The following is a 10,834-nucleotide window of genomic DNA, read 5'->3' as shown; positions in this document are numbered from 1 at the left end:
TGGACCTCTCCAAACCAATAATGATTAATGTAAGGAAGTGGACCTCTCCAAACCAATAATGATTAATGTAAGGAAGTGGACCTCTCCAAACCAATAATGATTAATGTACAGGAAGTGGACCTCTCCAAACCAATAATGATTAATATACAGGAAGTGGACCTCTCCAAACCAATAATGATTAATATACAGGAAGTGGACCTCTCCAAACCAATAATGATTAATATACAGGAAGTGGACCTCTCCAAACCAATAATGATTAATGTAAGGAAGTGGACCTCTCAAACCAATAATGATTAATATACAGGAAGTGGACCTCTCCAAACCAATAATGATTAATATACAGGAAGTGGACCTCTCCAAACCAATAATGATGGAAGTGGACCTCTCCAAACCAATAATGATTAATGTAAGGAAGTGGACCTCTCCAAACCAATAATGATTAATATACAGGAAGTTGGTCTCTCCAAACCAATCATGATTAATGTAAGGAAGTGGACCTCTCCAAACCAATCATGATTAATATACAGGAAGTGGACCTCTCCAAACCAATAATGATTAATGTAAGGAAGAGGACGTCTCCAAACCAATAATGATTAATATACCGGAAGTGGACCTCTCCAAACCAATAATGATTCATATACAGGAAGTGGACCTCTCCAAACAAATAATGATTAATATACAGAAGTGGACCTCTCCAAACCAATAATGATTAATGTAAGGAAGTGGACCTCTCCAAACCAATAATGATTAATGTAAGGAAGTGGACCTCTCCAAACCAATAATGATTAATATACAGGAAGTGGACCTCTCCAAACCAATAATGATTAATATACAGGAAGTGGACCTCTCCAAACCAATAATGATTAATGTAAGGAAGTGGACCTCTCCAAACCAATAATGATTAATATACAGGAAGTGGACCTCTCCAAACCAATAATGATTAATGTAAGGAAGTGGACCTCTCCAAACCAATAATGATTAATATACAGGAAGTGGATCTCTCCAAACCAATAATGATTAATATACAGGAAGTGGACCTCTCCAAACCAATAATGATTAATATACAGGAAGTTGGTCTCTCCAAACCAATCATGATTAATGTAAGGAAGTGGACCTCTCCAAACCAATAATGATTAATATACAGGAAGTGGACCTCTCCAAACCAATAATGATTAATGTAAGGAAGAGGACCAAACCAATAATGATTAATATACAGGAAGTGGACCTCTCCAAACCAATAATGATTATATACAGGAAGTGGACCTCTCCAAACAAATAATGATTAATATACAGAAGTGGACCTCTCCAAACCAATAATGATTAATGTAAGGAAGTGGACCTCTCCAAACCAATAATGATTAATGTACAGGAAGTGGACCTCTCCAAACCAATAATGATTAATATACAGGAAGTGGACCTCTCCAAACCAATAATGATTAATATACAGGAAGTGGACCTCTCCAAACCATTAATGATTAATGTAAGGAAGTGGACCTCTCCAAACCAATAATGATTAATATACAGGAAGTGGACCTCTCCAAACCAATAATGATTAATGTAAGGAAGTGGACCTCTCCAAACCAATAATGATTAATATACAGGAAGTGGACCTCTCCAAACCAATAATGATTAATATACAGGAAGTGGACCTCTCCAAACCAATAATGATTAATGTACAGGAAGTGGACCTCTCCAAACCAATAATGATTAATATACAGGAAGTGGACCTCTCCAAACCAATAATGATTAATGTACAGGAAGTGGACCTCTCCAAACCAATAATGATTAATATACAGGAAGTGGACCTCTCCAAACCAATAATGATTAATGTACAGGAAGTGGACCTCTCCAAACCAATAATGATTAATGTACAGGAAGTGGACCTCTCCAAACCAATAATGATTAATGTACAGGAAGTGGACCTCTCCAAGGCACCTCCCACTCTGGACTTAGAGCTTCACATTCTGTCTCTGAGTGAGGATGACGGAGTCACTCATTTCCATCCGTCCCTCTAAAGAAGAGAATGCCTGGGACTTTTAACTAATAAACCGTAAGAAAGAGGAGATGAAGAAGGATTAAAAGTTCTTGTGAAACTAGAAACTCCCGCTAACGCTGTTATGAAGCCTGGACTATAAACGAAGTACAGAAAGCCTTTAATGAAGGCGCGCAGCGGACCGTAACTTCCTTCGCCGTGATGAAGTTGTGTAACCGGGGAGCGCTGATGCTGGTCACCACGGCGTTATCCTTCATAGCGTTCAGCCTGATGACCATCGCAGTGGGAACGGACTACTGGCTGTACTCCCGGGGCGTCTGCCGGTCCAAGACGTCGCTCCACGACAACGAGACCATCCGCAAGAACGAGGTGGTGATGACTCACTCCGGGCTCTGGCGCACCTGTTGTCTCGAAGGTGACCGTTAATAACCGGTTGTTTGTTTTTATTGATTTGATTAGATCATTTGGTTACGGGTTTAAAGTACAACTATAGCAGTTTGGGTCAGTTTTAAGTGTCGATTTGATTGGACTCTTTTGGTTAAGAGTTTTAAACGTTCGTGTGTGTGTGTGTGTGTGTGTGTGTGTGCGTGTGTGCATGTGTGTGTGTGTGTGTGTGCGTGTGTGTGCGTGTGCGCGCGCGGTGTCCGGATGGGGTCTGGCTCTGCTGTCGATTCGGTAGAGTTTAAACACAACACCGTCTACATGAGAACAACCTAGTAACCTAAGGAACACCCCCTCTCCACTGGGCACCGACATCAGTCCGACGTTCAGTTATGTTTTACGGTTCGGTTGAGTTGTCAATTGACCTTTTATTCAACATGAATATCATTGGATTTCAGTTAAAAGTTGCGTGGGGAAAAAAATAGGAAAATCCAATGATGACTTTACGTTTTCCACGTTGACTCAACGTCATCACGTTGATTGGTTTATTTTTTATGACGTGGAAACAACGTTGATTTAAAAAATATAAAAAAATGTGCCCAGTGGGGACAACCAGACACACAAATCAAATCCAAATGTATTTGCGACACACGCCGAATACAACTGGTGTAGAGTTTACCGTGAAATGCTTGCTGAAGAGCCCTTCACAACCACGAGTTTATAAATACATTTGGGACTCTACAGGAATACATGGATAATAGACCATGAATGGAGCTGCAGTGGCCCCTTGACTTTTTACACATTTTGTTGTGTTAAAAGGTGGGATTCAAAATTGTCATTGTTTGTCAACAATCTACACAAAATATATTATATAAATAAAATAATCCCAAAGTGGAAGAACCTCTCTAACATTTGTAATATGTATATATATATATATATACGACGCCTTCTGAAGATATTCAGACCGCTTTTTCCATGTTACCTTACAGACTTGTTCTAAAAACATATTTAGAAAATGTATTCAGCAAACAAAATAACCCATAATGACAAAGCGAAAACAGGTTAAACATATGGTTTTTTTTTTGCAAATTAAAAATAAATAAGAAACAGATACAGCAGCAGTCATGAGTTTAGACACATCAACTCATTTCAGGGTTTTTCTTTATTTTGACTATTTTCTACATTGTAGAATAATAGTGAAGACATCAACACTATGAAATAACACATATAGAATCATGTAGTAACCAAAAAAGTGTTAAACAAATCTAAATATATTTTAATATTTGAGATTCTTCAAAGTAGCCACCCTTTGCCTTGATGACAGCTTTGCACACTCTTGGCATTCTCTCAACCAGCTTCAGGAATGCTTTTCCAACAGTCTTGAAGTAGTTCCCACATATGGTGAATACTTGTTGGCTGCTTTTCATTCACTCTGCGGTCCAACTCATCCCAATCCATCTCAATTGGTTTGAGGTCAGGGGATTTGATGCAACACTCTATCACTCTGCTTGTTCAAAAAGCCTTTACACAGCCTGGAGGTGTGTTTTTGGGTCATTGTCCTGTTGAAAAACAAATGATAGTCCCACTAAACAGATGGAATGGTGTATCGCTGCAGAATGCTGATCTGCCCTCTCTATCTCTGTCTCTCTCTCTGTCTCTGTCTCTGTCTGTCTGTCTCTCTCTGTCTCTGTCTCTCTGTCTCTCTGTCTGTCTGTCTGTCTGTCTCTATCTCTATCTCTATCTCTATCTCTATCTCTATCTCTATCTCTATCTCTATCTCTCTCTCTCTGTCTGTCTCTCCCTCTCTCTCTCTCTCTCTCTCTGTCTCCCTCTCAATTCAATTCTATTCAAGGGCTTTATTGGCATGGGAAACATGTGTTAACATTGCCAAAGCAAGTGAGGTAGACAACATACAAAGTGAATATATAAAGTGAAAAACAACAAAAATTAACAGTAAACATTACACATACAGAAGTTTCAAAACAGTAAAGACATTACAAATGTCATATTATATATATATATATACAGTGTTTTAACAATGTACAAATGATTAAAGGACACAAGGTAAAATAAATAAGCATAAATATGGGTTGTATTTACAATGGTGTTTGATCTTCACTGGTTGCCCTTTTCTCGTGGCAACAGGTCACACATCTTGCTGCTGTGATGGCACACTGTGGTATTTCACCCAGTAGATATGGGAGTTTTTCAAAATTGGATTTGTTTTCGAATTCTTTGTGGATCTGTGTAATCTGAGGGAAATATGTCTCTCTAATATGGTCATACATTGGGCAGGAGGTTAGGAAGTGCAGCTCAGTTTCCACCTCATTTGTGGGCAGTGAGCACATAGCCTGTCTTCTCTTGAGAGCCATGTCTGCCTACGGTGGCCTTTCTCAATAGCAAGGCTATGCTCACTGAGTCTGTACATAGTCAAAGCTTTCCTTAATTTTGGGTCAGTCACAGTGGTCAGGTATTCTGCCGCTGTGTACTCTCTGTGTAGGGCCAAATAGCATTCTAGTTTGCTCTGTTTTTTTGTTAATTCTTTCCAATGTGTTAAGTAATTATCTTTTTGTTTTCTCATGATTTGGTTGGGTCTAATTGTGCTGTTGTCCTGGGGCTCTGTAGGGTGTGTTTGTGTTTGTGAACAGAGCCCCAGGACCAGCTTGCTTAGGGACTCTTCTCCAGGTTCATCTCTCTGTAGGTGATGGCTTTGTTATGGAAGGTTTGTGAATCGCTTCCTTTTAGGTGGTTGTAGAATTTAACGGCTCTTTTCTGGATTTTGATAATTAGTGGGTATCGGCCTAATTCTGCTCTGCATGCATTATTTGGTGTTCTACGTTGTACACGGAGGATATTTTTGCAGAATTCTGCATGCAGAGTCTCAATTTGGTGTTTGTCCCATTTTGTGAAGTCTTGGTTGGTGAGCGGACCCCAGACCTCACAACCATAAAGGGCAATGGGCTCTATGACCGATTCAAGTATTTTTAGCCAAATCCTAATTGGTATGTTGAAATTTATGTTTCTTTTGATGGCATAGAATGCCCTTCTTGCCTTGTCTCTCAGATCGGTCTTACTGAGATTTACTGTCAGGGCCCAGGTCTGACAGAATCTGTGCATAAGATCTAGGTGCTGCTGTAGGCCCTCCTTGGTTGGTGACAGAAGCACCAGATCATCAACAAACAGCAGACATTTGACTTCGGATTCTAGCAGGGGGAGGCCGGGTGCTGCAGACTTTTCTAGTGCCCGCCAATTCGTTGATATATATGTTGAAGAGGGTGGGGCTTAAGCTGCATCCCTGTCTCACCCCACGACCCTGTGTGAAGAAATGTGTGTGTTTTTTGCCAATTTTAACCGCACACTTGTTGTTTGTGTACATGGATTTTATAATGTCGTATGTTTTACCCCCAACACCACTTTCCATCAGTTAGTATAGCAGACCCTCATGCCAGATTGAGTCAAAGGCTTTTTTTTAAATCAACAAAGCATGAGAAGACTTTGCCTTTGTTTTGGTTTGTTTGGTTGTCAATTAGGGTGTGCAGGGTGAATACATGGTCTGTTGTATGGTAATTTGGTAAAAAGCCAATTTGACATTTGCTCAGTACATTGTTTTCATTGAGGAAATGTACGAGTCTGCTGTTAATAATAATGCAGAGGATTTTCCCAAGGTTACTGTTGACACATATTCCATGGTAGTTATTGGGGTCAAATTTGTCTCCACTTTTGTGGATTGAGGTGATCTGTCCTTGGTTCCAAATATTGGGGAAGATGCCAGAGCTAAGTATGATGTTAAAGAGTTTTAGTATAGCCAATTGGAATTTGTTGTCTGTATATTTGATCATTTCATTGAGGATACCATCAACACCACAGGCCTTTTTGGGTTGGAGGGTTTTTATTTTGTCCTGTAACTCATTCAATGTAATTGGAGAATCCAGTGGGTTCTGGTAGTCTTTAATAGTTGATTCTAAGATCTGTATTTGATCATGTATATGTTTTTGCTCTTTATTCTTTGTTATAGAGCCATAAAGATTGGAGAAGTGGTTTACCCATACATCTCCATTTTGGATCGATAACTCTTCGTGTTGTTGTTTGTTTTGTGTTTTCCAATTTTCACAGATGTGGTTAGAGTCTATGGATTCTTCAATTGCATTGAGCTGATTTCTGACATGCTGTTCCTTCTTTTTCCGTAGTGTATTTCTGTATTGTTTTAGTGATTCACCATAGTGAAGCCGTAGACTCAGGTTTTCCGGGTCTCTATGTTTTTGGTTGGACAGGTTTCTCAATTTCTTTCTTAGATTTTTTTTTTTCTTAGATTTTTGCATTCTTCATCAAACCATTTGTCATTATTGTTAATTTTCTCCGGTTCTCTATTTGAGATTTTTAGATTTGATAGGGAAGCTGAGAGGTCAAATATACTGTTTAGATTTTCTACTGCCAAGTTTACACCTTCACTATTACAGTGGAAAGTTTTACCCAGGAAATTGTCTAAAAGGGATTGAATTTGTTGTTGCCTAATTGTTTTTTGGTAGGTTTCCAAACTGCATTCCTTCCATCTATAGCATTTCTTAATGTTACTCAGTTCCTTTGGCTTTGATGCCTCATGATTGAGTATTGCTCTGTTCAAGTAGACTGATTTTGCTGTGATCTGATAGGGGTGTCAGTGGGCTGACTGAACGCTCTGAGAGACTCTGGGTTGAGGTCAGTGATAAAGTAGTCTACAGTACTACTGCCAAGAGATGAGCTATAGGTGTACCTACCATAGGAGTCCCCTCGAAGCTTACTGTTGACTATGTACATACCCAGCGTGCGACAGAGCTGCAGGAGTTGTGACCTGCAGTTTTTGTTGGTTATGTTGTCATAGTTGTGTCTAGGGGGGCATATGTGGGAGGGAATGCTGTCACCTCCAGGCAGGTGTTTGTCCCCCTGTGTGCTGAGGGTGTCAGGCTCTTGTCCGGTTCTGGCATTTAGGTCGCTACAGACTACTCTCTCGCTCTCTCTTTCGTTGGAACCAAAAAATCTCAAATTTGGACTCATCAGAGTCCAGATTTCCACCGGTCTCATGTCCATTGCTCGTGTTTCTTGGCCCAAGTCTCTTCTTCTTTTTGGTGTCCTTGAGTAGTGGTTTCTTTGCAGCAATTCGACCATGAATGCCTGATTCACACAGTCTCCTCTGAACAGTTGATGTTGAGATGTGTCTGTTAGTTCAACTCTGTGAAGCATTTATTTGGGCTGCAATTTCAGAGGCTGGTAAACTCTAATGAACTTATCCTCTGCAGCAGAGGTAACTCTGGGTCTTCCTTTCCTGTGGCGGTCCTCATGAGAGACAGTTTCAGTTTCATCATAGTCCTTGATGGTTTTTGTGACTGCACTTTCAAAGTCTTGACCTTTAATTTTGTGAAGCATTTATTTGGTCTGCTTTCTGAGGCTGCTGGTAACTCTAATGAACTTATCCTCTGCAGTAGAGGTAACTCTAATGAACTTATCCTCTGCAGTAGAGGTAACTCTAATGAACTTATCCTCTGCAGTAGAGGTAACTCTAATGAACTTATCCTCTGCAGTAGAGGTAACTAATGAACTTATCCTCTGCAGTAGAGGTAACTCTAATGAACTTATCCTCTGCAGTAGAGGTAACTAATGAACTTATCCTCTGCAGTAGAGGTAACTAATGAACTTATCCTCTGCAGTAGAGGTAACTAATGAACTTATCCTCTGCAGTAGAGGTAACGCTAACTTATCCTCTGCAGTAGAGGTAACTCTAATGAACTTATCCTCTGCAGTAGAGGTAACTCTAATGAACTTATCCTCTGCAGTAGAGGTAACTCTAATGAACTTATCCTCTGCAGTAGAGGTAACTCTAATGAACTTATCCTCTGCAGTAGAGGTAACTCTAATGAACTTATCCTCTGCAGTAGAGGTAACTCTAATGAACTTATCCTCTGCAGTAGAGGTAACTCTGATTAACTTATCCTCTGCAGTAGAGGTAACTAATGAACTTATCCTCTGCAGTAGAGGTAACTCTAATGAACTTATCCTCTGCAGTAGAGGTAACTAATGAACTTATCCTCTGCAGTAGAGGTAACTAATGAACTTATCCTCTGCAGTAGAGGTAACTAATGAACTTATCCTCTGCAGTAGAGGTAACTCTAATGAACTTATCCTCTGCAGTAGAGGTAACTCTAATGAACTTATCCTCTGCAGTAGAGGTAACTCTAATGAACTTATCCTCTGCAGTAGAGGTAACTCTAATGAACTTATCCTCTGCAGTAGAGGTAACTAATGAACTTATCCTCTGCAGTAGAGGTAACTAATGAACTTATCCTCTGCAGTAGAGGTAACTAATGAACTTATCCTCTGCAGTAGAGGTAACTCTAATGAACTTATCCTCTGCAGTAGAGGTAACTCTAATGAACTTATCCTCTGCAGTAGAGGTAACTAATGAACTTATCCTCTGCAGTAGAGGTAACTCTAATGAACTTATCCTCTGCAGTAGAGGTAACTCTAATGAACTTATCCTCTGCAGTAGAGGTAACTCTAACTTATCCTCTGTAGTAGAGGTAACGCTAACTTATCCTCTGCAGTAGAGGTAACTCTAATTAACTTATCCTCTGCAGTAGAGGTAACTAATGAACTTATCCTCTGCAGTAGAGGTAACTCTAATGAACTTATCCTCTGCAGTAGAGGTAACTCTAACTTATCCTCTGTAGTAGTGGTAACGCTAACTTATCCTCTGCAGTAGAGGTAACTCTAATGAACTTATCCTCTGCAGTAGAGGTAACTCTAATGAACTTATCCTCTGCAGTAGAGGTAACTCTAATGAACTTATACTCTGCAGTAGAGGTAACTCTAATTAACTTATCCCCTACAGCAGAGGTAACTCTGGGTCTTCCCTTCCTGTGGCGGTCCTCATGAGAGCCAGTTTCATCATAGCGCTTGATGGTTTTTGCAACTGCACTTGAAGAAACTTTCAAAGTTCTTGACATTTTCTGCATTGACTGAGCTTCATGTCTTATAGTAATGATGGACTGTCATTTCTCATTACTTATTTGAGCTGTTCTTGTCATAATATGGACTTGGTCTTTTACCAAATAGGGCTATATTCTGTATACCAACCCCTACCTCTAGTCACAACACAACTGATTAAGGAGGGGGAAAAAATCCATAAATTAACTTCTAACAAGGCACACTTGTTCATTGAAATGCATTCCAGGTGACTACCTCATGAAGCTGGTTGAGAGAAGGCCTGTGTTCAAAGGGTGGCTACTTTGAAGAATCTCAAGTATATTTGTTTAACACTTTTTTTTTGTTACTACATGATTCCATATGTGTTATTTCATAGTTTTGATGTCTTCACTATTATTCTACAATGTAGAAAATAGTAAAAATAAAGAAAAACCCCCTTGAATGAGGGCAGCTAAAACTATTGCATCCATCCAGGTGGGTGTGGATTCAGATTGCATCATCTGTGGATCTGTTGGTTCCCCTCTTGTCCAGGTGGGTGTGGATTCAGATTGCATCCTCTGTGGATCTGTTGGTTCCCCTCTTGTCCAGGTGGGTGTGGATTCAGATTGCATCCTCTTCATAATTACAGATGTGAGTGGGGGCAGGGCGATAGTCATTTAGGTTACTGGGGAGCTCTTAGGGACAATGGTCCTCAGCTTGATTAGAGACCAGGAGGAAATGGCCTTGAAGACACTTGTCGTGTTTTGAGAAAGCACCCTCTGGTATTCTGTCTATTCTGACACACACACACACACACACACACACACACACACACACACACACACACACACACACACACACACACACACACACACACTAATGTTTGCTGACCTCCATCTGTTAAACATTAAAGTGGTTTAATGAGAGGACACCCTGTTAAAGGACATCAATGGTGTGTGTGTGTGTGTGTGTGTGTGTGTGTGTGTGTGTGTGTGTGTGTGTGTGTGTGTGTGTGTGTGTCTGTCTGTGTGTGTGTGTGTGTGTGTGTTGAGGACCATTGAACAGTTGACAGCCCCTCTCCAGGACTGTTAGTGTTGGTGTTCTGTTCTGGCAGTTGGTCAGGCTCTGCTCTGACCTGGCAGTTGGTCAGGCTCTGCTCTGTTCTGACCTGGCAGTTGGTCAGGCTCTGTTCTGTTCTGACCTGGCAGTTGGTCAGGCTCTGTTCTGCCCTGACCTGGCAGTTGGTCAGGCTCTGCTCTGCTCTGTTCTGGCAGTTGGTCAGGCTCTGTTCTGACCTGGCAGTTGGTCAGGCTCTGTTCTGACCTGGCAGTTGGTCAGGCTCTGTTCTGACCTGGCAGTTGGTCAGGCTCTGTTTTGTTCTGACCTGGCAGTTGGTCAGGCTCTGTTCTGCCCTGACCTGGCCGTTGGTCAGGCTCTGTTCTGCCCTGACCTGGCAGTTGGTCAGGCTCTGCTCTGCTCTGACCTGGCAGTTGGTCAGGCTCTGCTCTGCTCTGACCTGGCAGT

At 40.9% G+C, this 10,834-nt stretch overlaps 1 pseudogene; it reads left to right on the top strand.

Moving 5' to 3' along the window:
* The first annotated feature begins 1,950 nt into the window (after positions 1-1,950).
* Positions 1,951-10,834, top strand: part of LOC121845243 — a 16,437-nt pseudogene continuing 7,553 nt past the window's right edge.

This window comes from Oncorhynchus tshawytscha, unplaced genomic scaffold, assembly GCF_018296145.1.
Source record: "Oncorhynchus tshawytscha isolate Ot180627B unplaced genomic scaffold, Otsh_v2.0 Un_contig_866_pilon_pilon, whole genome shotgun sequence".
Lineage (NCBI taxonomy): Eukaryota > Metazoa > Chordata > Actinopteri > Salmoniformes > Salmonidae > Oncorhynchus > Oncorhynchus tshawytscha.
Note: the sequence above shows the minus strand (reverse complement) of the source record. Positions and strands in the feature narration are given on the sequence as shown.